The sequence below is a fragment of the Equus caballus genome, chromosome 18 (assembly GCF_041296265.1).
Source record: "Equus caballus isolate H_3958 breed thoroughbred chromosome 18, TB-T2T, whole genome shotgun sequence".
NCBI lineage: Eukaryota > Metazoa > Chordata > Mammalia > Perissodactyla > Equidae > Equus > Equus caballus.
The window spans coordinates 73,946,236-73,971,993 of NC_091701.1; the positions used below are offsets into that span (position 1 = coordinate 73,946,236).

Here is a 25,758-nt window from a genome sequence, read left to right on the forward strand (position 1 = left end):
TTTTGGGCAAAATCTCATTATTTTTGTATTAAAATGCACGTGGAATTATTATAGAGCATAACGTAAAATTCATGCAGTTTTTAAGGTAAGATTTATCTTGAACTGGGACTCTTTGGTTGTCTCTGGCAGTGTGGAAACCCCAGAGGTAGAAGTTTACTCTGCCTTAAAGTATGGCTCATAGGTTGAAAAAAAAAACTGAAAAACTGCTGCCTTAAGCTAACTGACCTAAACTTTGGAAGTAAAATTTTAGCACCAACCAGTGCATGTTCCCCAGCTTTTTATAACTCTTCCTCCCTTTGGGTAAACATTTAAAAAAACATGCATACATACCCAGAGTCTGACTAACCCTCTCTTATTGAATATCATTGAATAGGCATGTTTCAGCATTTGATAAACACTTTGTAAATAAAGAATGAAAAGATGGAGTATGATTTTGGAATGTGGGGCCTTCCCTGTGTCTCCTGAAATCCCACCCAGGAAAGCCAGGCTCCCCTGATCAATCCCTTGTGTTCTGGGCCTTGGCCGGGAGAGAATTGACCACTGCAAGCATCAACTTGAGGGGATGGGGGCCTTTGCAAAAGATGCGGTACCTCACTCTTCATTTCTAGCCTGGGAGAAGACTGGATCCTCGGGATTAAAGTTCTAGTCCCTGTTTATTATTTAGAAGTAATCAAGTGCCAAATGTCGTTATGGTGTAAATGTTATAGCTGAAAAGTGACTAGCAAGAGAAGGCAGTGAAGGCTGGGGAAGAAAAAGGAGTTCAGAGCTGGTGAGACCAAGGCTCAAACCTCGGCTGCACCACCTGAGACCAGGTATGGTACTTATCCTCTTGAGACTAAATTTCCAATAAGTAAAATGGGAGTATCAGTTGTCTCTTGTGAGAACTAACTATAAGAGTAGATTTAGCTTCTGAGCTGGTCTTTGGCCGTTTCGCTATCAGATCTGTATCTTGTCTCCTACTCCCCTTCTCTGTGTGGCAGACGGTTCAACCCCTGCAGGCAGACTTCCCAGCTTCCAGCCGATGGGAGGCACTGGTAGGAGATGGGAGAGTACAGCAGCTGTGTTTGCTTGTGGCTCCAGCTTCTGCAAGACAGGCCTACTGTGGTTCCAGCTTCTTTCTTGACCATGGCCCTTGGGTACTGGGAACACCACCTCCTCCTTTTGTCCCTCCAGGTAGGAATGGAGTAACTGCCTGCTGTTTCTAATCTCTGGGTTGCCTCTTGGCTTCTCAGCCTTCCTAGCACTTATATATCCAATGTCTTATATTGAATTCTCTCTCTTTTAAACACTTGGAGTGGTTTCTGTTTCCCTCATTAGACCCTTATTGATATGTCTATTTCAGTAGTCTGTGAGCTGAGGGGAGCTTCAACTAGGCTGGTTGTGATAGGAATAGAAGAGAAAGAGAGATGTGTTAAGGGAGGAAGGGACAAAGCAGCGACAAATTAGATAAAAGAAGCAAAGATCAGGAGAAGTCAGGCAGTTCAGATAACGGTGACTGCCACTGATGGAGATAGGCAGTTGGAAGGGGAGCTGGCTTTGGGGTAGAAGCTATGGGTTTGGTGTAGAGCATCAGAGAAGAAGCTCCATGATTTCACTGTCTCTGTGCCCTTTGCCTTTCACACTCAAGTGTATCGCAGCCGCAGGAGTATTTACGGAGTTGCCTTTCTCTCTTGGGAAAGGGCAAGGGGAGAAGTTCAGAGGGAAGAGAGGAGAGCAATGTGTGGCCCAGAAGGGAATGTCTTCTGGTGCCCTGCTGAGCCTGGAACACATCTTTCTGATACCATTGCCTCCAGCCCCATCCCTATAACCTTTTCTGGGAGTAGAATTGGAGATGGGCTGCCCAGAACCCATTCTTTGCCAGTTGGGCAGCAGCTCTTCACCAAAGGGACTGAGATGAGCAGGCTGTTCGTCTTGCCAGTGCAACATTTGCAAAAGGAGCGCTGTGGGAGGAGATAAAAATTGACTTCCAAATGGCCTGCAGAAATCAAGACACATTTTTGGGACCAGCTTTTAGGTCGAGACTTAGTAAACAAAACAGCAGATACTCAGGATTTTCTTTTCCCTATGGGCTAAGATAGTTCATAGCAGGGACAGTCTGTAGCGCTATAGCAGGCTGGAATCTACCTCCTCAATGTGCACGGCACTATGGAAAATAATCTCTGAGGGAGAAAAATGAGTCTCTTCTTCAGGAACAATGTCTAGATATATTAAGAAATGACCTCAGATGAAAAGCGAACATAAACCCATTCTGGAAAATCAGAGAGAGCACATTAGGTGGCATTCATGATGTGTTTTATATGTGTGTTGGGAAAGAGAAGAGTCTAATAAATGAAGACAAACAGGAAGCCCTTCCCAAATTCTCTTCCCAGATACTTTTCAGTCACGTTGTGCAGGTCGAAGGTTCTGGGAAGAAGCAGCTAGTGCTCTGACCTGCCTTCTGCAAATATAACATTTCCTGTTTTGTAGGAACATGGGGCTGAAAAATGCACAAACCAATTGACTTAAACTCTTAAACTCAAAATATTCACGAACTTCAAGGACTACTGGCTGAAGCCTTTGTGTGTGTGTGTGCACGCGTGTGTATGAGAGAGAGAAAGAAGGAGAGAGGCAGAGAGGCAGCAAGGGAGAGAGTCCAGATGTCCTTGCAGTGTCACATTATATCTAACTTCCAGATAATCTCCAGTTAATTGAATAATTGATTCAATTGAATGTTAAATGCATCAATATTTTATAGTTTCCCAAAGTAATCTTTTATTTTCTATGGTCTTTTTCAATTCTGAGTGAATTAGGTTTGGCTGGAGAAAACTATTTATGTTATGTTCTATAAAATAGGATGAGGTAAGCACGGTTCTCCTTGGATTGATGTTTACATTAATAAAGCTTTGTTCACAACAATCTAAAGAATATAAAATTAAAATCAGCTGCTGACCTCAGGGAACAAGCAGATTTTTTGATAAGGGTTGTATAGCCCCCTTTCTATTTCTTCCTTTTCTTTTTAATAAATGATGAAAGCTCCAGTGTTGTCATAAAGTTGCATTTATTTATAGTGATAAGGATAAAGCTAATCTGATCAGCGGTCACACAAACACAATGGAACCTGACATGCTGGCAGCTTTTGCTTGTTACAGCTTTCCAACCAACCTCCAAGCTCATGGCTGGAAGTCAAATGGGGTGGGCTGGTTCCAAGGAAGAAAGAAAAATAATTGGCTTTGGAGAGAGAGGGATTATTAAAATTTCCATATGAAATTTCCACTACTTCTTGGCGGAATGGTCGTTACACTAAGGTGCCTCTGTTTCAATTTTGAAATTAAAAGCATTCCAAGAGACGAAGAAAATTATTATAGACAACAACTACTTCCATAACATTTCCCTGTCTAATGTTGTTTATCCCATTATTAATTACCTGCTAATTAAAAAACAAAATAACTACAAAAATTCTAGCAACAAAATTTTTCAGCAGGGAAGCCTTTGGTTAAAGAACTTTTTCCTATCCTTACAATGTCTAGCTGTCCTCCCACCCAAAAGGGATTGATGAGGTTTTTAAATTGCTGTAGACATCAGGGAAAGAGCTTTATGAAACATCGGTGCGGATAAAGGCAACTTTTCTGGACTTCTTGTCTTTAGAGACAACCGCTTTGGGAGTCCAACAGACCCAAGCTTAAATGTTTCATGATCTCCTTGACCTAAGCTTGAACCTCCAGCCATGTCTGCTGTGTGGTCTCAGGCAGGTTACTTCATCTCTCTAAAGCTCAATTTCTCCATCTGCGAAATAGGGATAATGAAACTCCCATGAAGACCTGTTGTGAGGGAAAAATAAGGCAATGTATGTAAAGAGCTTACGTGACAGAGAGGCTGGCACATAGTAAGATGCAAACCATAGTAGCTGTTTATGACTCTTATTATTTGTCCATTTGTTTTTGTGACTGTTAGCGTTTGGCAGTCTGCTTACTGTGTTACTAAATTTTGTCTTCATAGAATAGTCCCTGAGTGATGATTGAGACTTCACAGATGAGATCGAATCGTGGAAGTGTTGGGTGTTGCTGACTCTCATTCGGACCCTTGGGTACCCCATATAGCACCTGTATAGATTTAGCAGCAATGGCAAAAAATAAATTCCATTTCTGTCAGTGCTACCCACAATCCTTGATTTTGGCTTTTTGAATAAAAATAGGATTTTATGCTTGAGGATATAACACCCTTTGAGCTGCTGAGTGAGACTGCACCTGGCTTGTGTGGGTACCCTGGTGCAAACCCACGGAGCTTTGCCTTTCATTATATTTTTAATAAAACTTAGCAAGTAGCAGAATTAAACTTGTGAATAATTCTAACAACTACTTTCATTAATGGAGATGAGCCTTTTCATCTCTTAGTAGTTAATACTTTGTGGTTCTAGATTAGGATCCTTGATGTGATTGTATCCCTCTCAAGCATTATTAAGAAATTTTACAGTAGAGAGGCTCGTAATTCAAGAAGTCAGAGGAACAAGGCGATCCAGGCTTTTGGTGGCTTTGGATTGAAGGAGAGGACGAGCTCGTTGGGATATGGCCAGGATGTGCTCTCTCGTGTGGTGAGAAGTAGGGAGGAAACTCATTTATTTTCTGTGTTCTAGAAGCTTTGCATATATTGTTTCGTTTAGTCCTCTCAGTGCATCTTTAAGCCATGTAGTATCATGCCCATTTCATAGACTCAGAGAGATGCTTTGTCTGGGATTACAGATAGCGAATAGAAAAGCAGTATTAAAAGAAGAAAATATCAGTTCTGGTTACACAGTGTATTCTGTGAAAATCCATCAAGATGTGTATTTATAATTTGTGCTCTTTTCTGTGTATATGCTGCACTTCAGTAAAAGTTGCTTATTAAAACAAACGGATCTGCCTGGCTCAAAGTCTATGCCCTTTTCTTTCTATTGTGCTGCCTCCAAAGAAGCATATGATGGATGGAACTGCAAAGAATTTCCTCCATCAATCACAGCCAGGTGTGGCCAGAAATAGTGCTACCCTTATTAACTAGACCTGCTTTGAAAGACTTGAATATTTCCAAGGACAGATACTCTCAGAGGAGTGCGGTTTCCAAAAGCTGAGGATGCGTATTTGTTAGACTTAAAAGAGAATTCTAAAGTGGTGTTCTGAAAATGCATTGAGCCTGTTGGAGAGTTGTTCATAATAGTGAACAATTGGGGGGAGCATGCTGAAGTATCCATAAGGAGGAATTAAGTAAATAAATGCTATGTGGTTTAAAAAACTGCTTAGTTTGAGTGATGCTTATGTTGTGGGGTGAAAAATGGTTATGGAATTGCTTATATAGTAGGATGACATTTTTATAATTTTTTTGTTTATATAATAAATGTTTGCAGAAGTAAATGTCTGGAAAGATATTTGCTAAAATATTAATAGTGGTATGTCTGCATTTTGTGATATTGGTTGAATTTTACTTTCTGTTTTATGTCTTTCCATATTATTTGACATTGTTTTCCCATAATTCTATAAACAGGAATTGTTTTAATTTTTAATAAAATAATACCTTTAAGCAAAGGCTGCATCCTGAGTTAAGTATATCCCTTGTCAAATTATCTACTGTGAAGGAGGAGATGCTCATTTGACTGTGTGAGTTCTGACACATTAAAACAATATCATATTACCTTATAGTCAAGCCACAGGAGAGCATTTTCAGAAGTACAAAGAACCATTTTGTGAGATCAAACATGTGCAATTACCAGACTGCTTGGTTTCTTTAAGCATTTTAAAAAATCATTTTAAGGAAATAGTTTAAAATATTAAAAATAATAAAATATTTTAGTTCTGTTCTATATAAGAAGGATGTTTTACCTCCCTCTACCAGGTAGTATAGCAATCTGAAAAATAGCTGTTTTACTTTCTCAGGTATGTGTCATTTATGGCTCAGTTTCCAAAACTCTCTATTCTCTTTAGATTTTAGTGTAATGATCAAGACATATGACTGCTTTATTTTGTTTTATTCCATTTTATTTCATTCTAGTGACTTTCTTCCTTCAATCAGGCTAAACAAAGACAGACTTGAAATCATACAGATTACATTTCATGCAAAAACATCATAGAGCAGGATATGACTTTCTCTTTTGTCTTTTTCTTAAAGATTTTCAAGTAACTATTGGAAGAGAATCCTGAGTACATCTCTGTGTGGATGTCATTAATATAGCTGTTTCATCACCCGCACACCGCATACACAGCATGAGATCTGGCCGAGTTCCTATAATGACTACCCCTTGGGCAATTAGCAGTCTCGACAACATTTTCCCCTTTTGGATAAGAAGATCCCCAATTTGGAATGTTGTCCCCTACACTTAACTGAATTTACCTATCAGAAACCATCTCAAGCGTTTTGGGCCCAGCAAGCTCTCTCCTTTGAACACATATAGCTGTGAAAATGGACAATGTGGTCTGACAAAATTCTCTTCCTGTTTGTGAATTGATGTGTATGAAAAGGTTTAGAATATATAAAAAGAAAGCCAAAAGTTTGTCTTTAACAAATTGCATTGATTAAAAAGAATGTATGAAGGATCAAAATTTTTTTCTGGGAAGTCTAGCTGTTTGGACTCTGTAGAGTACCATAACATTGATTTTTATATTTTATGTTTTATGTATCATGGGGTAGGAAAATGTCTTTACATTAACTGTGTCTGACTGACACCATCTCTTTTACCTAAACAAGGTATTTTGTTTTGGGAGAAAGGAATACTTTGCTCACCCGAGAAAGAAGAGATGCTTACCAGAGAAAGAAGAGACCCTGAGGAGTCCGGTTGTAGTTGGAAGACATAGTTTGACCTTTGAGGGAGACGAGAGTTGAGGGAGGACAGAGAGAGTGGAGTTGGGGCCAATGAAATGGCTGTCAGGTGAGACCCCTGCCTCCTCTGCCCAGGACACATACGTTCAGAATCTTAAGTAAAATCATGAAGTTTATTTATGTGTGGATTTCTGAGGAAGTTGGCAACAGTTCTGAATTCTATGTTTGGCATGCAGGAACCTTCTAGAATAGAGGTAGCCCAGGCAAACAGAGGCCGGAGATGGAAGGCAGCATGAGGGCGTTTATGTTGCGAGAACTTTAGAGATGCCTGTGGTCAGGGAACTTTGGGCCGTCATGGGTTGTAGAGTTGTATCCAGGCCACACCGAGCCCCGTGTCTGAGCGTGTGGGTTGGCAGGGCTGGGCAAGCGTGCCTGGCTGCGCGCAATGTTACAGGCAGGGGATGTGCCCTCCCCACATACACACGCAGGAGTGGTATATGCCACTGACAGTTCACAAGCTTCTGATATCCTACTGGATTTGAATCCTTTAAAAAAGACCACCAGTCAGCTTTTCTTACTTCTGTTTCCTTAAAAATGAAATCGGAAACTACCATTCCACTTAAAATGCACAGAAGGAAAGCCTTTGATGGTCTGTCGGTTCACTTCCCCCCATCTTCACAACAGAAGCATGTACTAACTTTAAGGGACCAAGGTAAAGGCAGTGGATCCAAATTCAATATTCAGTAGAAAATTCAGTTTCTAATTCTGATAAAGGTGCATGATTAGTCAGTGAGTTGAAGCTGTTTCTGTGTAAGTCACTACTGATGTTAAATTTAGCATAGACTTAGAAATTCCCAGACTGCAGAATATTGCAGAACACACTCCACTCAAATGAGCTGCTTGTTGAGTTGTTCTCAGATGAATTTTCCTGCTGAGCTGCAGCAGGAGTTACAGATGAATCGGAACACTTCAGTGCGATAGACCACTATCACGCTGTCAGTGTGTCCATGGAGACGGCTATGGGAACGCGTGAACACACACGCGCTCCTGAAATCTTCATGGAGTCCTTCTTTCCCTCCCCCTGCCCAAACTTTCCTACAGAACTTTTTGATTAATACATTTCAAATTATGTCTTGAAAATAATTGAATTAGGTTAAATTAATCAGAGCTTTCTGCCTTTGCATTACTATTCGTTTAAGAAAAAATGCCAAACTCTTTGTTATAAGATAGATGTAGACTTCATTTCCTGAGGTGACCTGAAAAATGTCTTTCTCATGTCACCCTCCTTTAAATTACCATTAGATAAAATGAACGTAAGGAATGTTAATAGGAGTGTTTCAGGATCAAGGCACTGATGTCGATATATCAAATATTGTGGTTATTAGCAGAAAGTGTTTGTCAATACTGTTGGGTATAGAAGACCCAAACCCTCTTTAGAAAATTCATTAGCAGCTATATTGAACTTTCTGTTTAACTTTTTAGTCAGCTACTCTGGCTGTAAACGAGTCCCACTTGGAAGTAAGGATTGCAAATTTGACTCAGTAAGTGTAGTGATTAGCATTGGAAATGTCCCATTGTGGAACTCTGGTTCCATCTGCTAGTGAAAAAAAGATTAGGAGTAATTACAATTAGGAATTCAGTGTGTGGCAGTGGATTAGATGTGAGAGGAATGACTTCTGAAAGCCACTGATAATGGAGGGAGGCGTAAGGAATGTGAGAATTTCATTTGGAACCTATGCAGCACATTTTGTTAATTAGTGACTCTCAATACCTTTATCCTACAGGTAGAATTTCCGTTATTTCTTGAATATTGGCAAACGTTAGGCTGTGAATGTTTCCTGGTATACTTTGTACTACCTACACATATTAAAGGGATGTTACCCATTCACTTCCTCTATAACGGCCCCCAACAGTGAAGGAGAGTGGTGGGGGTGGGGAGGAGCAGCTGTTCCTGAAGAGGGAAAATGTGAGAAGGGAGCTAAGAGGAATCCGTGAAACTGGCTTCACTGTTGTATAGGCTGGGAGAGTGGGAATTGTGAAATTATTCCTCTCTTTCGAATGCATTATTAAGATCAACAGATATGTTGATTCTTACTTTTTCCACTGCATACATATTGATGATGCTGACAGAGAAGGTATTTTACCCTGCCTGGTTGACGTTAGTAAGTGACAGCTCCCTTCCTCTTCATCTGAGTACATTTAACAGCTACAACCTATTAACCAGAAATTTGAATCTTCTAGAACATGGTGGACACTGGACACTACTGCTCAGGAAATTTAAGTGGAGATTTAAAGTAAGCCCCAAACCAGCCCTTCAAGTTATTTATTTATAATAGGGTTTGCCACACTTACACATAACTATTTTTGTGTGTGTGTGTGTGTGTGAAATGGCAAAGATTATCCTTCCTGGTAAATTTTGTGCATTAAAAAAATAAGTTTTACCTACTCTAGAAGAGCTCCAGATTTGTATAAGACTGTCGTGATAAATTTTTTCTTAAAGCAAGAAGTCCTTTATGACACAAATAGAAACCCTTTATTAATTTCTCTACACTTGAATAGATATTGGGCTTTTCTCAAAGCTGCTACAATTATATGCAACTATTAATCTCTGGAACTCTGGAATTATATTAATTATCTAGAACTGCTTATCTAAAGCAGTATTTCCTAACATTTTTCAAGTGATGGCTCCCTATTATTTTTCTTGATTTTCTGATATCCTTCCTCTTCGTCTTGAACTAACAATAGATTTTAAAGTGTTGAAAAAAATATGGTTTCAATATACAGATATTCTTACCTTGGAACTATCACATAATTATATGGAATATTTACCTTTTTAAAAAATAAGTGTACAAAGTTGAATATCCTGATTTGGTGCAGTGTTTTCAGCTTTCCCTGACCGTAAGAATCCTTTGCGGGTGAGAGTAGGTTGTCATTTGTTAAAAATGTGTATTCCTGGGACCTACCTCAGACCTACTGAATCACAGGGGCAGGACCTGGGAATGTGTTTGTTTGTTTTTTTTTTTTTTGATTTTTTGTTTGTTTGTTTTTGTTTTTTTTTGGAGGAAGATTAGCCCTCAGCTAACTACTGCCAGTCCTCCTCTTTTTGCTGAGGAAGCCTGGCTCTGAGCTAACATCCGTGCCCATCTTCCTCTAGTTTATACGTGGGACGCCTACCACAGCATGGCTGCCAAGCAGTGCCATGTCCGCACCCGGGATCCGAACCAGCGAACCCTGGGCCGCCGAGAAGCGGAACGTGCGAACTTAACCGCCGCGCCACCGGGCCGGCCCCGGGAATGTGTTATTTTAATGAGTGATCTTAGGCGATTCTTATGGTCAGGTAAAATTGGGACAAGGGACGTAATGCAGTAAAACTTTAGGGTGCATGAGAATTATCCTTGTCTTATTAAAATTCAAATTTCTGGACACCACCTCAGATTAGGTGGATCTGAGGTGAAGCCTGCAAAATCTACATTTGTCAAAAATTCCCTGGTGGTGCTTTTGCTGCCGGTCCAGGCACCACACTTGGGCAACCAGCGATGTAGTGAGAAGAATGTAGGCTTGAGATCAGATACATCTGCATCCCAATTTCATTTATTAGTTGGGAAGCTTTAGTGTAGTTATTTAATAACCCTTAGCTTTTTTCTCTTCTTTCTCTGTTTTCACTTTTTTTGCATATACTTAAAGTTAAATAAATTTATAAAATACATTATACATAATATGTATGTATATTATGTTTGGGAAGTGCAATATCAGTGACACTGGTTAATTATGGAGCACAGACGGAAACTGAGAAGGAGAAGACAGACATGAAAGACAGGAGGCTGAGAAGTGGGTAAGAGGGAGGGTGAGTGGTCAGCAGAGTAGAAACTGTGCTGGAATAACCAGATCCTCATAAAACAACATACTCTGACTCTCACCCAAGAATACGGAGTGAACCTGTTAAAAGTCAAGCTAACTGTTAACTTTGTGAGGAGGGAAGGTCACTTGGCTGTATGAGTTTGACAGCACTGATTAATTGGAATGCTTTGTCTGAAATCGTATTGTCGAGATTCTGTAAGTTCAGATACCGAAGAGAAGAAAATAATGTTGAAATGGAGAAACCAATCATCTCAGAGCTCTTTCCCATGTCACTTGAGGCTAAAATCATTGCTACTTCCTCTCTTTATACATAAATGATGACATATTTGTAAATTCAGTTGAGTTCTAAGAAAGAAATATAGTCATCACATTTAGGGTTTAAACACCATTATTTAGATATGTATGCTTTGTTCCATATCTTCTCATGGAAGTCAAACATTTAAGAAGTATTTTTTTCCCTCATGATGTGAGAACTAAAAGCCAATTCGAATATAAGAATCCAATGTTCACATCGAAGCTGTGTGTCGTATGGAGATAGTGTTCTCATGGAGTGGAACTCCGGGAGGAGCTGTGAAGAGAAAGGGCCCAGGAGTCAGGTGCCTGGGTTCAAATCTTGCTTCTCCCTCTTAGGCTGGGCCCTTAGCACAGTGCCTGTGCCATAGTAAATGCTCAATCAGCTAATAATAATAACCATAGCACGCAGCTATGGGATTTCTACAAGCTTTTATTCAATAAATATTTGTCAAGTGCCTACAGAGAACTGGGCATGGTCCACGTACTAGGGACATCTATCTACTCAGAGGGCATGCTAGGAGACAGGCAATAAACTTGTGAATGGGGAAGTTGCTATAATATTATTAGGTGCTAAGCATGGAGCAATGGGCAAAACAGAGACAAGGTCCTTATCTTTGTGAACTTCCATTTAATTCTCTTATATTTAAGTTTATTCATATTATTCTGGCTCACATAGCTTAGCTTTCCTGACCAGAGTTTTCTGATTTAACCATCACACTGAATTCCTTAATTCAATGATTTAACAGAGATTAAGTTTGCAACTTGAAAAAAATATTCATTTCCGTCCTCTCTTAGGCATCAATAAATTTTGTCCAGATTACCAGTAGAAATAACAGTGAACTTTCTATATTTTTACTCTCTACTTGACATGGCTGTAATTTAAGACTTACCCACAATTAAATATTATAACAATAATTCTAAAATTTACGTTCATTTTATAACTTCTTAGGAATTCTGTTATTTATAATTTAGTAATTTTCATTTTCCTGAGGACAGATTTGACTAGGAAATCTAGGAAACTATTGATTTCTACTAACCTCATCATTTTTATAGTCTTATGTTTGAAAATTAAGTGAAATTTGTTTCCTGGGCCAAAAGGAGAGTGCTATTTTAGTTTTGCCAAAATATGCCAAAGTTGTATTAATTATTAAGCATGACTTATTTATGACTGTACTTCCTTCTGTAAGATTGTAACTAATTTAAAGCAAAGACTAAATGAAAGTCTTTATGTTTTGCAGACAATAGAGCACTCGTTTGTCCTCAGGCATATGAATTGTTGGAAAAATAATTGCGGGGCACCCTTTGGAATAGGGAATATTATGGAGGCAAATTTCCTTCTGGCCTAGGGACCAACCCCATTTTCTCTATGACACAAAGAAGACACCGTAACATTGTTTCTGCTCTAAAGTCTACCCACCTGGAGGATTTTCAGCGTGATCAGTACATACTTTAGTGGGATAGATTTGCCTATTGGCGTGAATGTTGAAAGCTAACAGAGCCCCAAGGAAGCCCCCAGATCAAAGGGCAAAAGCGGCTTAGTGATGGCAAGAAAACACCAAAGTGGAAACTTTAAAGCTTAATGTAGATATGAAAAAAATATGACAGAGTTATTTAGGGTTGCAATGATAACTGGAATGGATCAGCATGTGAGATACAAAAGCAGTATCATAAAAGGTATGTAACAAGGAGTACTGCCCTAGGAGCCTTGAAGTAGTAGTAATTATATCAAATGGCTAATTATACTACATATCAAAGGATTAGGTATTATTATTGAAAATTGCAAGGAATTTGGTTTGTTTAGTGGAAATCCTGAGGTTACTGATATCACCATAAGTTAATGATAACCAGCATCCAAATGGACCCTCAACAATGCCTTTACTATCATTTCTCTAGTAAGTTATTCTCCCACTCTCCCCAAGGATTAGTATCACTCTATCAGTCAGGATGCCTTTGCTTGCAAGTGTCAACGATCCAACTCATACACTCATATTCTTTCAAGCAGAAGGGGGTATTGGCTCAGAAACTGATGTCTAGGAATATCTAGCTGAATCCAGGGCAACAAAAAGTCATCAAGATCTCTTTTTCTTTCTGTCTTTTAACTCTGTGTTCCTCAGGTTTGCTTCCCAGATGGGATAAAGACGGCTGCCAGTAGTTCTAGACGTACATCCTACCGTGTTAGGAGCCTCAGAGGAAAAAGTGTGCTTCTTCCCCAGGGGCTTCTTCTTTCCCAGTGGTTTCATCAAAAGTTCTGGGTTTGGGTTTCACTGGGTTGAAGCAATGACTAATGCAAGGGTGGTGAATGCTTCAGTTGACCTGACCTGAGCATGCCCACCGCAGGATACAGGTTGGTAGTGGGAGGGATGGGGATGGGAAGGGAGGAGAGACTAGTGTCAGCTCCATCTTGCAACCATAGACTGAGGATGAGGAAAGGTGATTCCCTAGGGAAAACACTGTTAATAAGAGTGTGAATGGTGGCTGAGTCAGCGAAAACAACTGAAGACTGTTTCCTTTCCACTTTTGTCAAAACTCTGATTTTTTTCTATCTCCTTTGCTACCCTTAACAAATGAGGTTGCCTTGTTCTTTTTTTTTTTTTTAAAGATTGGCACCTGAGCTAACATCTGTTGCCAATCTTCTTTCTTCTTCTTCTTCTTCTCCCCAAAGCCCCCCCGGTACATAGTTGTGTATTCTAGTTGTAGGTCCCTCTGGCTCTGCTATGTGGGATCCTGCTTCAGCATGGCTTGATGAGCGGTGCTAGGTCTGTGCCCAGGATCTGAACTGGGGAAACCTGGGCCACCGAAGTGGAATGCATGAACTTAACCACTTGGCCATGGGTCCGGCTCCTGCCTTGTTCTTTAGAGATAAAACAGAAGCCAACAGATGGGAATTCCCCTATTTTACCACCACTCCTTCCTGTCACTTACTTATTTTTGCAGTCATCCTCCTTTCCTTTCTGTTAGAACAGAGGAAGAATTTCTATGATCAAAGCTATTCCCTCCACAGGAGCCCTGGATCTCCTTTTCTGCCTCTTCTCAGTTACCTACCCACCTCCCCCTGCCCCTTTCTTTCTCCTTAGCACAATAGCAAAACAAATAAAAAACCTCTTTAATTCATCTTCCTCTCCAGCCGTTGTTCTGTCTTTCAACTCGCCTCCTCAGCCAAACTTTTGTAAAGTATTCTATACATATTCCTTCTTTGATCTACTACTTTCTATTCTCTATATCCACTCCACCTCTCCGCTGATACTGCTCTTTCTAAGATCACCAATAGCATTCATGCTATCAAATCCCGTGGACACCTTTCTTCATCTTACTAGACCTCTTACTAGCGTTCACCACGGTTCACCACCCCTCCTTCTTGCAGTGTTCTCTTCTCTTGGCTGTCATGACAACATAGTCTTCTGGTTTCCTCCTACTGCTTTGGCTTTCATTATCCATCTCCTTTCTTAGCTTTTCTTCTTCTAACTGATCTCAAAATGTACTTTCCCAAAGGTCGTGCTAGATACGTTTCTCTTTTTATTCAGCTCTCTTTCCCTAAGTTATCTCATCCAGTCCTATGGCTTCAGATACCACTAACAACCTGACAGTTCCTAACTCTCAAATTCATATCTTGAACCCAAATGTCTATTCTGAGGTCTAGTCCCTTTTTTGCAACTTCATTCTCAACACTTCCAGAACCACTCACAAATCTGTTCTTCCTCTGTTTCTACGAATGGCTCCTCCAACCTCTCAGTTGCTCAAACCAGAGATCTGAGGGTCATTCGTGGTATTCCCGTCTCCCTCTCCACATTGCCCCACTCCAGATCCAGTAAGCCCTCAAATAAACCACTTCTCTTTTTGCACGCTAGTTCAGTATGTTCTGATCTCTTCTGTAAGCGGCACCTAAGCGGAATTCCCCTTCATAGTTTTGTATCCCCGAAATCCATTCTCCAGCAGCTATATATGAGCTCATATATGTACGTATTTATGAACTTTCACTTCTCTGCCTTAAAACGTCCATAGAATAAACTCCAGGTTTTTAAGAAATGGCTTCCATGGCCCCACCTGTTCTGGCTTCTGCCTGACCCTCCAGCTTCGTTTCACTTTTTCCTCCTCTCACTGCGCGTTTGCCGCACTGGCCTCCTGTCAGTGCAGTTACTTCAGGGTCTTCCCGTCTTGGTTCTTCTGCGTGGAATATTCTTCCCACGCTATTTGTCTGGCAATTTGCCTAGCTTAAAAGTTAGTTCCTCAGGGGACCTATAGGACCTCGCCTTAGTCTAAATTAGCCCCCTTTACCTAAAATACCCTATATTTTCTTTCAGAGCATTTCTTATCATTTTTAATTACATGTTTGTTTGATTATCCTTTAATGTGTCTTCCTCCTACAAGTGCTATTACAGTGTACCTGCCGTATACCTAGCTCAGTGCCTGGCACTCACTGGGGGCTTCATAAATGTATGCTGAAAGCATTTCAAATATTCCAAAATTAGGAGGAATTTTCCATACCATATCCTTTTTTTGTGGCCCCTCTTTGTGAGGGGCATTTTTGCCAAGAAATACAGCACCATTGGGAAGAGATAAGTAGTGTAAATGTCAGTCCTTTTTATTCAACATCCAGTGGGAGAAAACAGCAATGGCTGTAAAACTTGCACCCCTTCCCAGGGTGAAGGGGTGGAGAAACACACTAGGAACTGGATGAGTATAGCGGTAAGTGCAGAGGTAGTGTGAGCTTGTGGAAAGAGACCCCGCCAGGAAGGGGAATGGCTGGGGGTGGAGGCCGACTCTGCCCCTGATCTATATGCTTTGGGCATGTTCTTCAGTTTCCATGTGGCAATCTCATGAGGAAATGAGTGTGGAAGCCTTTCGAAAAGTATAAAACTTCTTTAGGGCCAGCCCCATGACCGAGTGGTTAAAGTTCTGTGTGCTCCACTTCGACGGCCTGGTTCACAGGTTCAGATCCTGGACGTAGACATACTCCACTCATCAGCTGTGCTGTGGAGGCATCCCACATACAAAATAAAGGAAGATCGGCACAGATGTTAGCTCAGGGCTAATCTTCCTCAAGCCAAAAAAGAGGAGGATTGACAACGGATGTTAGCTCAGGGTGAATCTTCCTCACACACACACAAAAGTATAAATCTTCTTAGAAATGTGAGATGCTCTTACTCTCCTTATTTTGATTTTCGTTTATGAACATAAAATGATTTTACCTGGAGGTTGTTAAAAGAATAATGAACTTAGTCACTCTCATCAATAGGAATAGCTGTCACTTTCTCTCAATTTATACAAGTTACCATGAAGAAACCATCTAGGGATGATAATATGAAAGTAAGTAAGTGTAGTGAATTCATTATGGATTTCCTTTTTAATTCTTTACAAGCTTTCCTGGTAGCACTGCTAATTAAATTTAAACATGTTGATGTGTCAAGTCTCTTTTTCGAAGAGATTCACTAGAGATTAGTCTCTAAGCTATTTGTAAATTACTGTGCTTTTTCATTGTAAAGTGTTTAGGAGAAATGCTGTTTCAGGAAAATGATTATAGATTATATATGGTTTCATTAAGTACTTTGTTTTCCTGTCATTCTACCAGTTCTATAGTAATAAATGACTTTAAATTTTTTTTTTTTACTGATAATTTAGATGAAATTTAAGAGATGAAACATTGTTTTGAAACAAGTTTGGTTTAATTGACCCAGCATGGCTTGAATTCTTGCTGCCCATGATCATTTTATGATTAAGTACTAAAGAAGAATCTGTAATGTGAATATTTTTCTTTTATTTCTTCACAATGGGATTCATGCTCCCTGGGATAAAATATCTTATCCTTTTCAGAGAACATTAGTAGACATTTAGAAATTTGTCCTCTCAGGCCTTGTCAGATAGTTTCATCAACAAATGGGATTCGAAGCCCTTTGGTAAAACTAATGACTTTATATAACAACCCCCCCGACAACTCAAATTGTGTTTTAAATATCTCCATGTTCAGACAAATTGATAGCCTAGAGATCAGTGCGTGTTAATTTATAGTCCTGTAAAAGTCTGTGATGTTCATCCCATTTTTAAAACTGCTAAGATGAGCAAGCCTAACCATTTCAAATTTCACAGGGTTTTGTAAACTTCTCTCGGTGCCAAGAAAGCAAGCCACCTGGCAGTTTTTTCAAACAGTGAGCCAACGTTTAAGAATGTGCACCAGAATTGACTGCTAGTATTTCAACCGAATTTGACATAGATTTACATGGGATATGAGAGTATTTTTGTTTTAGTTACCATTTCTTAGCATTTCTTATGATTATATTTTCTTGCTGCAGATTACATTCTCATGAGGCAACCATCCTGGTAGTAATTGAGCAGATTTAGTATGTTTTAGTATATTGGCAACCATGATTTTTCCTGAAAGTGTAAAAATGATTTGGAAAAATATTTGTTCTTTTATGTAGTATTCAAGGTAGAATATTGGGTTCCTTAGTTGAATGTCCTGAGATTGACAAGTTGAATGTAGAGTTAAGTGCAGCTGGTGGAAGAGTGTTTTAAGTTGCCAGGATGGACAGAAGTTGCTTGGTGAGTTGAGATTAGTTGGGTTTAGACAAGGAACCTCTATTAAAGAAGAAACTCTGTAGCTATACTTAAAGAAATAAAGGAATGTGGGTTAGGAGACAATGAATGACACTTTTTTGCACTATAATATATTTTCTGAACACTTGGGAGTGTGTTAAGGAGGATAGATGGCCAAGGGAAGTTTGGAGTCATGTATCTAGACATGAAAATAGAAGGCTGGGCCAAGGCCACCTGATGAAGAGCTTTTAAGGCTATACTTTGCATTCAATGAAAATGGTTGAAATTTTTATAATTAGGATGTGTGCTCTGAGAGATTATAGTTCTTGTACCTTTATGGAATTTTTGCTGAGTTCACTTTCTTTGAAATATATTTAAATCCTAATTTAATACAACAGATTTGAATATCATTATCAGTGGAGTGCATTTAATTGAAATCAAATTGATTTAAATAGCTAGCCAAGAAATCTCAGTTTAATCTCCTTTTCTTCCTCTGGGAACATTCATTTACTTGTATCTACTCTCAAAGCTTAGAGGTAGCAAAAGTTTGATTTATGAGGAGACATAATTTTCATTTAAATTAATTGTTTAAGTACTTTTGAGGTTAATTTTATAGGTACATTATAAAATTGAATTGCGTGTTGGACATTCTTTTCACCAAGGCTAATTGAAGTTACTAGTTCTAAAGTGTAAGATTCTACAATAATTTCCAAATCAAAGGTTTGTCATGATATTTAAGGGATATTTTGCCATGCTGTGTAAGGAATGCATTGACCATTCCCTAGTTCCAAGAACAATAAATGTTTAGTATGTTATATTTAACTAAAATAACAGCAGTGTAATTATTTTAATAAAAATAAACCCATGCACTTTAATATTTTATCCATTTTTGTTATGCCTCAAGTAAGTCTTAAAAGATAGATATTGTTAAATATCTCTACAGATAATATTTGCGTCTTTCTGATAATTAATGAGGTAATTATTGGATTCGTGCTATGGAAATAGCTTTATGTTTTCTTATAATATATGCTAATATATGCTAATTTTGAATAATTTGAGCAAGATAGTGAAAACTAATTCCATAATTCTGCTTCTTTTTCTCTAGAGATAACCACTATTACCAATTGGAATATATCTTTCCAGACTTGTCAAATATAAATAATGAGATCTCATACTGTATGTATTCTTCTATATGACCTACTTTTTAAGTACACACACACACACACGCACACACATACTATCCATTTTAAGATTTGTAGATCTGTGTCATCCATTATAAGGGCTGCATAGAATCCCGGTGCATGCATGTACCATAATTTATTTTGCCAATCCTTACTGAGGATGGGTATTTAATTTATTTCTAATTTTTTTAATATCATTGACAGAGTGGCATTGAACTGCCTTGTACATATATATTCGGCCATTTGTTCAAATATTTCCGTAAGATACGTTTTCAAAAATGATATTGCTAGATCAAAGTAAATGCATTTTTAACATTTTGAAACATATTACCATATTGTCTTCCAGAAAAGTTGTACCAGTTTATGTTTAATATAACATTGTATGAAAACCCCATTTCCCCATAACCTCACATTTTTAAACCGTTGATAATCTGATATGCACAAATAACTTTATTTGTATATCTGTATATATACATATAATTATTTGTGTTTGAGCATCTTTTCATGTGATTTTTGAAGCAGTTATATAATTTTGTGAATTTGTCTTTTCCAAAATTTGTTTGTGAACACTTTTTATAAATTAAGGAACCCATAGCAAATATTTCCCTGTTTGAGTTTTTTAAAAAAATATTTGAGCATAGTTTTAAGTTTTTTGTTTGTTTGTTTTGCTGAGGAAGATTCACCCTGAGCTAACATCTTCCTCTATTTTGTATGTGGGATGCCTCCACAGCATGGCTGACGAGGGGAGTAGGTCTGCACCTGGGATCTGAACCTGCAAACCGGGGCTGCCATAGCAGAGCACACAGAACTTTCACCACTTGGCCACAGGGCCGGCCCCAGTTTTAAGTTTTTATGTGGCAGATCTATCAGTCTTTTCCTTTATGGTTTCTGGCCTTGATGTATTTGTTAAGAAGAGATCTTCCCCACCCCAAAACTATACAAACATATACTTCCTTATTTTCTGGTACTTCTATGTTTTATTTAATCTTTAATCTATCTAAAATTATTTTTTGGTCTGACATAAAGCAGAAATCTAGTTATATCTTTTTGTTCAAATGGATAGTGAATTTTTTTTGACACTGATAATTGAATAATACATTGTTTCTTTTGTTACTTGAAATGCCACTTCCACCCCTACCCCTTGAACAATCCCATGGGGCTTTTCATGACAGTTTTATTGTATTTGTCTACTAGTTAGTGGAGAACTTGAATCTTGTCAATGTTATCTTTCCAGTAAGTAATTTTTTCTGCTTTCATTTATTTGATCCTTCCTTTTTTGACTTTAAATGAAATTAAATTCTGTGTATAATTTTTGCACATATCTTCTTGTTTTTTTCTTGGCTTGTTTATAATATCTGTGGTTAATTTGAATGAGATCCCCTCACTCCCACCCACCCCTGCCATTACATTTAAAAGTAGGTTGACATAAGACAGCTATTAATTTTTCTATATTTATATTTTATTTTGCCACCATCACTTTTAGTCTAATAATTTTTCAGTTGATCTTTTCGAATTTTCTAGGTAAATAATTATATTCTCTGCAAGTAGTAATGACCTCTCACCTTCTTTATAATGTTTTATACTTAATATTTCAACCTTGCCTTATTGCTTTGGCTTACATATCCAAAATTATGTTCAAATTATTTATTTGAACCTATTTATTTATTGAATTACATTGACGGATTGCCTAATGTTGATCCATTCTTACATTCCTGGAATCAACCTGAATTTTTGAAGAATATATTGTTCTTTTAATATACTGCCTTATTTTACTTATGTTCATAAGTGAGATGAACCTATAATTAACTATTTTGGAATTTTATGCTTTTCAAAATGCTTTAGCATGCTTTTTCCCCTCTGATCCTTAAGCCAGCCCTATGAATTAGGCCAGGAATTATTATAGTCTTTTGCAAGTAAAATCAATAGTCATAGAACTTTTTGCTTGGCACGAAGTCACACAAGAAGGTAGTGATGGTGAAAGTAAAATCCATTAGTTCCCAATCCAATGCTTTGGGGAGAAGGAATTTATTTCATTAATTTCTATTAGTAAGGTATTTATGGACTTTGAATTTTATTATCTCAAATAAAAACTATCCTTACATAGTTTCCTTTTATGTTTGTCTAAACTGAGACAATACATTTGCTTGCACTTTGACCGTGGAGACCTCACTGGGTATCAGCGGGAGAGGGAGGGTGTTCACCCTACAGGAGTCTCTGTGCTGAGAATGTGCATTCTCTGAGATCTGCCATCTGTTTGTTGCACTTGGGCAGATGCTGATGTTCAGTTAATCAGAGATAATACAATAAGGATTAAAGTGTTAGATGGTTCTAACCCATTGCGGAAGTTATGGATAAGACTTGAAACCTTTAATCAGATTCATGTTGATGTTCAACTTAAGTTGAGCCAAAGCTTTTATATGTCCATGGTAACTAGTCCTGAAGCGCATGTTCTGTTATCACGATAAGAGAAAAAAAATGTAAAGGATGTGTTTGCACATTGCTTTGGGTCAAGAGAATTCACATTCTATTTTATATGTGATTCAGGGATTACCTTAGAGAAAGCTCACAGATTGCTCTTAGGGATTTATTACAGAAAAATGTTCAATTGGGAAGTTTAAAATAATTTAAATGTAAGTTTTAGAATCTATAAAGACTTAATACAAATGCAAGAAATGGTCCATTTGTTAATATATACATCCATTTACTAAATGGTAGACTAGACTTCTCAAAGTCTAGAGAAAAATGAATTTAGACTATAAATGAATTGTTTCTTAAGTTTGGTTAGAATTATGCAAGTTTGAATAGAATGATGCTTTTATAAAATTGACATTTAATTTCCGTGTCCCAAGTCACACACATTTACAAAATGTTATTAAAAAGTAAATTCATTGTTTTTAAATCTCCTGTAAGATTTTTTTTCTTAATGAGAAACCTACATGTGTCTACTCCTATATAGTACAATGGCACTGATTCCATCTCTAAGAAATATCATTAGTAATTATATGTTTCATATATACCCTAATTGGAATTTATAAATGATCTTTATAATCTGAAGTCTTGTCCTTTCCAAATATTGCACAGAAAACTCTGAATTCCTGGAAGTTGACTTTTTTTCAAAGTCTATTTTGTTAATAGAACTTTATGCTCTGAAGCAAGGCTGATTATATCTCTCATTTCCATTTATGCTAATATAACTCTATGATTTTTAAAAGTTGAGATATAATTGACATATAACATTGTTTTAGTTTTAGGTGTACAAAATAATGATTTGATACATGTACATATTGTGGAATGATTACCAGAATAAGTTTAGTTAACATCCATCACCACACATAGTAAAAATTTTTTTCTTATGATGAGACCTTTTAAGATCTACTCTTCTAGCCACTTTCAAATTCTAAATGATTTTCTTATTTTCATAAATTACATCTGTTTCTGAAACTCAGTCCCAATAACAGCCTATGATAACAAATGGTAGCCCTCACATAGTATTGAAATATATTGGGTATTTCTTTTTCAGTTTTAAATATGCTTCATTCAAATTTAGATGACTGGAGAATATGTTTAAATTCCAAAATAACTAAAATCCATGTAAATAATATATTGGGTTCCCTTAATTGAAGGTAAATATTACCATTAAAAATTGAAAAGTCACAATGAAGGAGAAACTATTCTGTAAACTGGCTATTTGGTACACAAAGAAAAATGGGAAATTTTGTCAGGAATATTTGTGAAATGAACTCCATTTAATAATGTTCCATCAAATAAAGTAGTGTAAGTAAGTGTGCAACATTAGTTAGAATGAAAAAAATAAAATTATGCCTAGATTTGAAGGCCTAACTAATTATTTATCAGTTTCTGATGGATGGTCTAATTAATACCTATGAAATAATTAGGGCATTACATTTAATCTCTACAATAATACACTGAAAGACATGCATTAGTTATAGGTGTTAAAAGTATACGTTTACATATTCTTCATTATAGATTTTCTTTTTAAAGGGACCATAACATGCTGCTTTCTCTCAAGAGCCCCTCTGATTAATCCTCACACCAGAAACAACAAAGTCGGTGCTGGCCTAAGTTCAGCCAGGATTCCTGGGCCCTGCTGTGCAGGGAGTCTCGTGAGGAAGGACCGAATCATATCTCAGTCTCCAGGCCCACTTGGTTCTTGGCATCTCCGCTGAGAGTTGCTCAGGCTACTGATGAATTTTAAATGCAGTGTTTTGGAGTGTGAGGTGGACATGTCTTGTAGGAACAGGATTGATAGCAGCATGTGATTCCTCAGAGGCCGTGGAATAACTGGCAGATGACCTTTACTGGTGTCTACCTCATTTTGTTCAAAGTGGGCTGCTAAGGCACGGTACTGCAGCATATTCTCCTGGGACTTATAATAAACGAAAGCATGCATTGCAGCAGTAGGGTTAGTTGAAAAGGTCATGTTTTAAACTAGGAAAATGAGAGTGTTAATGTTCCTTGTAACTGTGTACAAAGTAGATCGTGTAGGATGCAAGAGGAGATTGCTAAGATTGAAGTGAGAAATGAGGCCTTTTCCGTGAAAGCAGTTGACACATAAAGGAGCATCTATGCTTGTGAACTTGAAGGGAAATAAGAGTTGAGAATAGAAAGCTCATCAGTCAGTGAGGTTTCACAATAAACAATTGCATGGTCTGTGCCCTAATGCTGTGGGGAAAACAGCAATGGCAGGAATCAATGGAACAATAGAGTGAACCGGGTGTCCAGAGATACAGGCTTCCAAAGCCATTGTCTACCTGGACTCCTCTGTGGCCAGTCTCTTCACCTATATGGATTTAATTTCCTCATTAAAAGAGAAAGAAAAATTCCAAACAGGTGAAACAGTCTTTGATTCTACCTGTGAGTGTTGATCTATAATGAAAGGTCAGTGATTTTCACTAGCTTTCAATGATTTTGCTTCTTGAATGAATTACAGAGATGGAGGAATATAGAAAAAGGTTCAAGGAGAGGTAATTCTTCACCTTCGCTCTACTGTTGTTGAATAAACATCATGTAAGTAGATTTGTTTCAGATGTTTAATAAATAACATTTTAAATATATAAATCAGGATATGGCGTTCTTTAAATTGTGACTCAGAAAAGATATTTTGGTATCCTTTACTGTTATTCCTACCCTTCGTTTGAGTCAATTTCTACCCAGTTTTTGTTAAAAATTTCAAACCAAAGCCTTTTTAGTCTGAGACAAACATTATGGTCTAGAGGAGGATAAAGAAACCTCTTGTCTCAAAAACGAAAATGGAAGAATGTGACTTCTTAATTCTAATTTTGCTCTTCAGTTACTTTAGGAGGCATTGTAAAATTATTAATCTGTTGAAAATCTAGTACCATTTGGGTTAATCATGTGCTTTCTAGTCTGACGTTTAGCAGTCACTATGAGAGCATGATAACAGGACCTTGGTGTGACTAAACGCACTGATGCCATCTTCTGGGTCCCTGCGGCACACTCTTACAAGTCACACTGTTAGTGGCTTGGTCTTTCTAGCACATCTAGGAATAATGGGTTCCTAGGTAGAACTGCGTAATTTAAGACTTTTTTCCATGATGTAAAATTATAGTGAGGATCCACATGGAAGTTGGCTTTTTTCTTGTTAAATGACAATGCTTTTAAAATTATTTTTCCTAAGACCATCTTGATAGATTTTGAACATTTCAATGCTTAACTTGTTTTTTGTCTGGTTTTAAGTATCTCAGCAAATTAAAGATATAACTTCACTATACATAATTGCTGTAGCACTTCCTTTTAATATTGCCTCATCAGCTCTTGTGCCCCTTTGTGGTCTTGGTTCTCAAACGTCCTTGATGTTTTTTAAAGCTGTTGTCATTTATTTAGAAGCATTCATTATATGCTTTGTTCTAATCATTAAATTTGATGATTTTTGTCATTATTCTATTTACTAATTTCATCAGTTGTAAAAACCTAGACATTAAAAGAGTGATGGAGAGAAAGCATTAATTCCAGGCACTGTTAGTATTGGGATTAATGATCCTTTAAACAACGAATCACTAGGACGGAGCCTTGCACAAGGTAGGTGCTCTGTCAGTCTTTGCATAAGCGAATGCTGCATTTTGAAATAATACATGGACATGCATGGTAAGAGTCATACTTGCAGAAAAACTCTAACTGGATGGAAGCCATGCAGCAGAAGAGCTTGAGATAGTCCCTTTTATTTAGAGGCGCTTCTAAATGAGTTCTAAGGAGTGAATGATTGCAGTGAGATAGAGCGCAGTGGAACCTTTCTCTGCTCTACACAGCAAATCAGTGGCATAAGAACCCACCGTGAAATGGACTCATTCTGTTCTCTATCCCCATCTTTGCCTATAGAACATCAATTATTTTTGCTTTCAAGTGAGGAGAATCATTTCAGAGATGTCATTTGGGAGAATGTTTAGAGGGCCACTGGCTTCCTATAATTCAATTAGTTTCCTCTCCCTTCCGCAGTGTGTATGTATTGGAGTAGGTTTCCTACAGGAGATGGCTTTAGTGCATTTTAGTAAATGGATCACCTTTTATAAATAAAATGTAATGTTAAATACAGACATAAAACTTAATTGGCAAGAGATATGTGCACGCATACACTTAGCATTGCCGTTAATTAATTTTGTTGAATTATAAGATAGTGTCGAGAATGAGTGCTTCCTTTATGGATAATAAAATAGCTATTCAGCTTTTTACCAACGAGGCTTAGGGAGCCACCAGGGAGAGCCGGTGGTTCACAGAGCTTGGGTCAGACTTCAGCCACTTCTCAGCAGTGAATATCAGGACCTCCACCTCCAGTGTACCATACAGTGCCATCAGGGAGGGTCACGTGGTATTAAAAATAAGTAAGTTGTGTCACCTGTTTGTGACTTTGCATTAAGTAATTTGAACTTACTGTGAGAAAATAACTTTGGGAATTTTAATGTGGAATGAATGGTATAATTCTATAGTTACCTGGGCCTTGGAGGCAGAGGATGTGGTGAGGATACACCTCCCCCATCTCCTTGAGTTTTGTGTGAAGAGTTAGACCTTGTGTGTGGAGGTGGGTTTTCTCTGTTCTGCCTAACTGCCAAACCTGGATGTGGATTTGGGCGTAGGCCCTTTGGACAGGATACATTAGGTAAAT

General features: G+C 37.9%; 1 protein-coding gene across 5 annotated transcripts in view; it reads left to right on the forward strand.

Moving 5' to 3' along the window:
• Window positions 1–25,758, forward strand: part of PLCL1 (phospholipase C like 1 (inactive)) — a 310,272-nt gene that overhangs the window by 208,388 nt on the left and 76,126 nt on the right. The window contains exon 1 of one of the 5 annotated variants that reach the window (XM_023622296.2): window positions 23,256–23,648. The exons of the other annotated variants lie outside the window; for them this stretch is intronic. The gene's annotated coding sequence lies outside the window, so the exon portion shown is untranslated. Of the gene's footprint in view, window positions 1–23,255; window positions 23,649–25,758 lie in introns of those variants that run through there. 5 annotated transcript variants of the gene reach the window in all.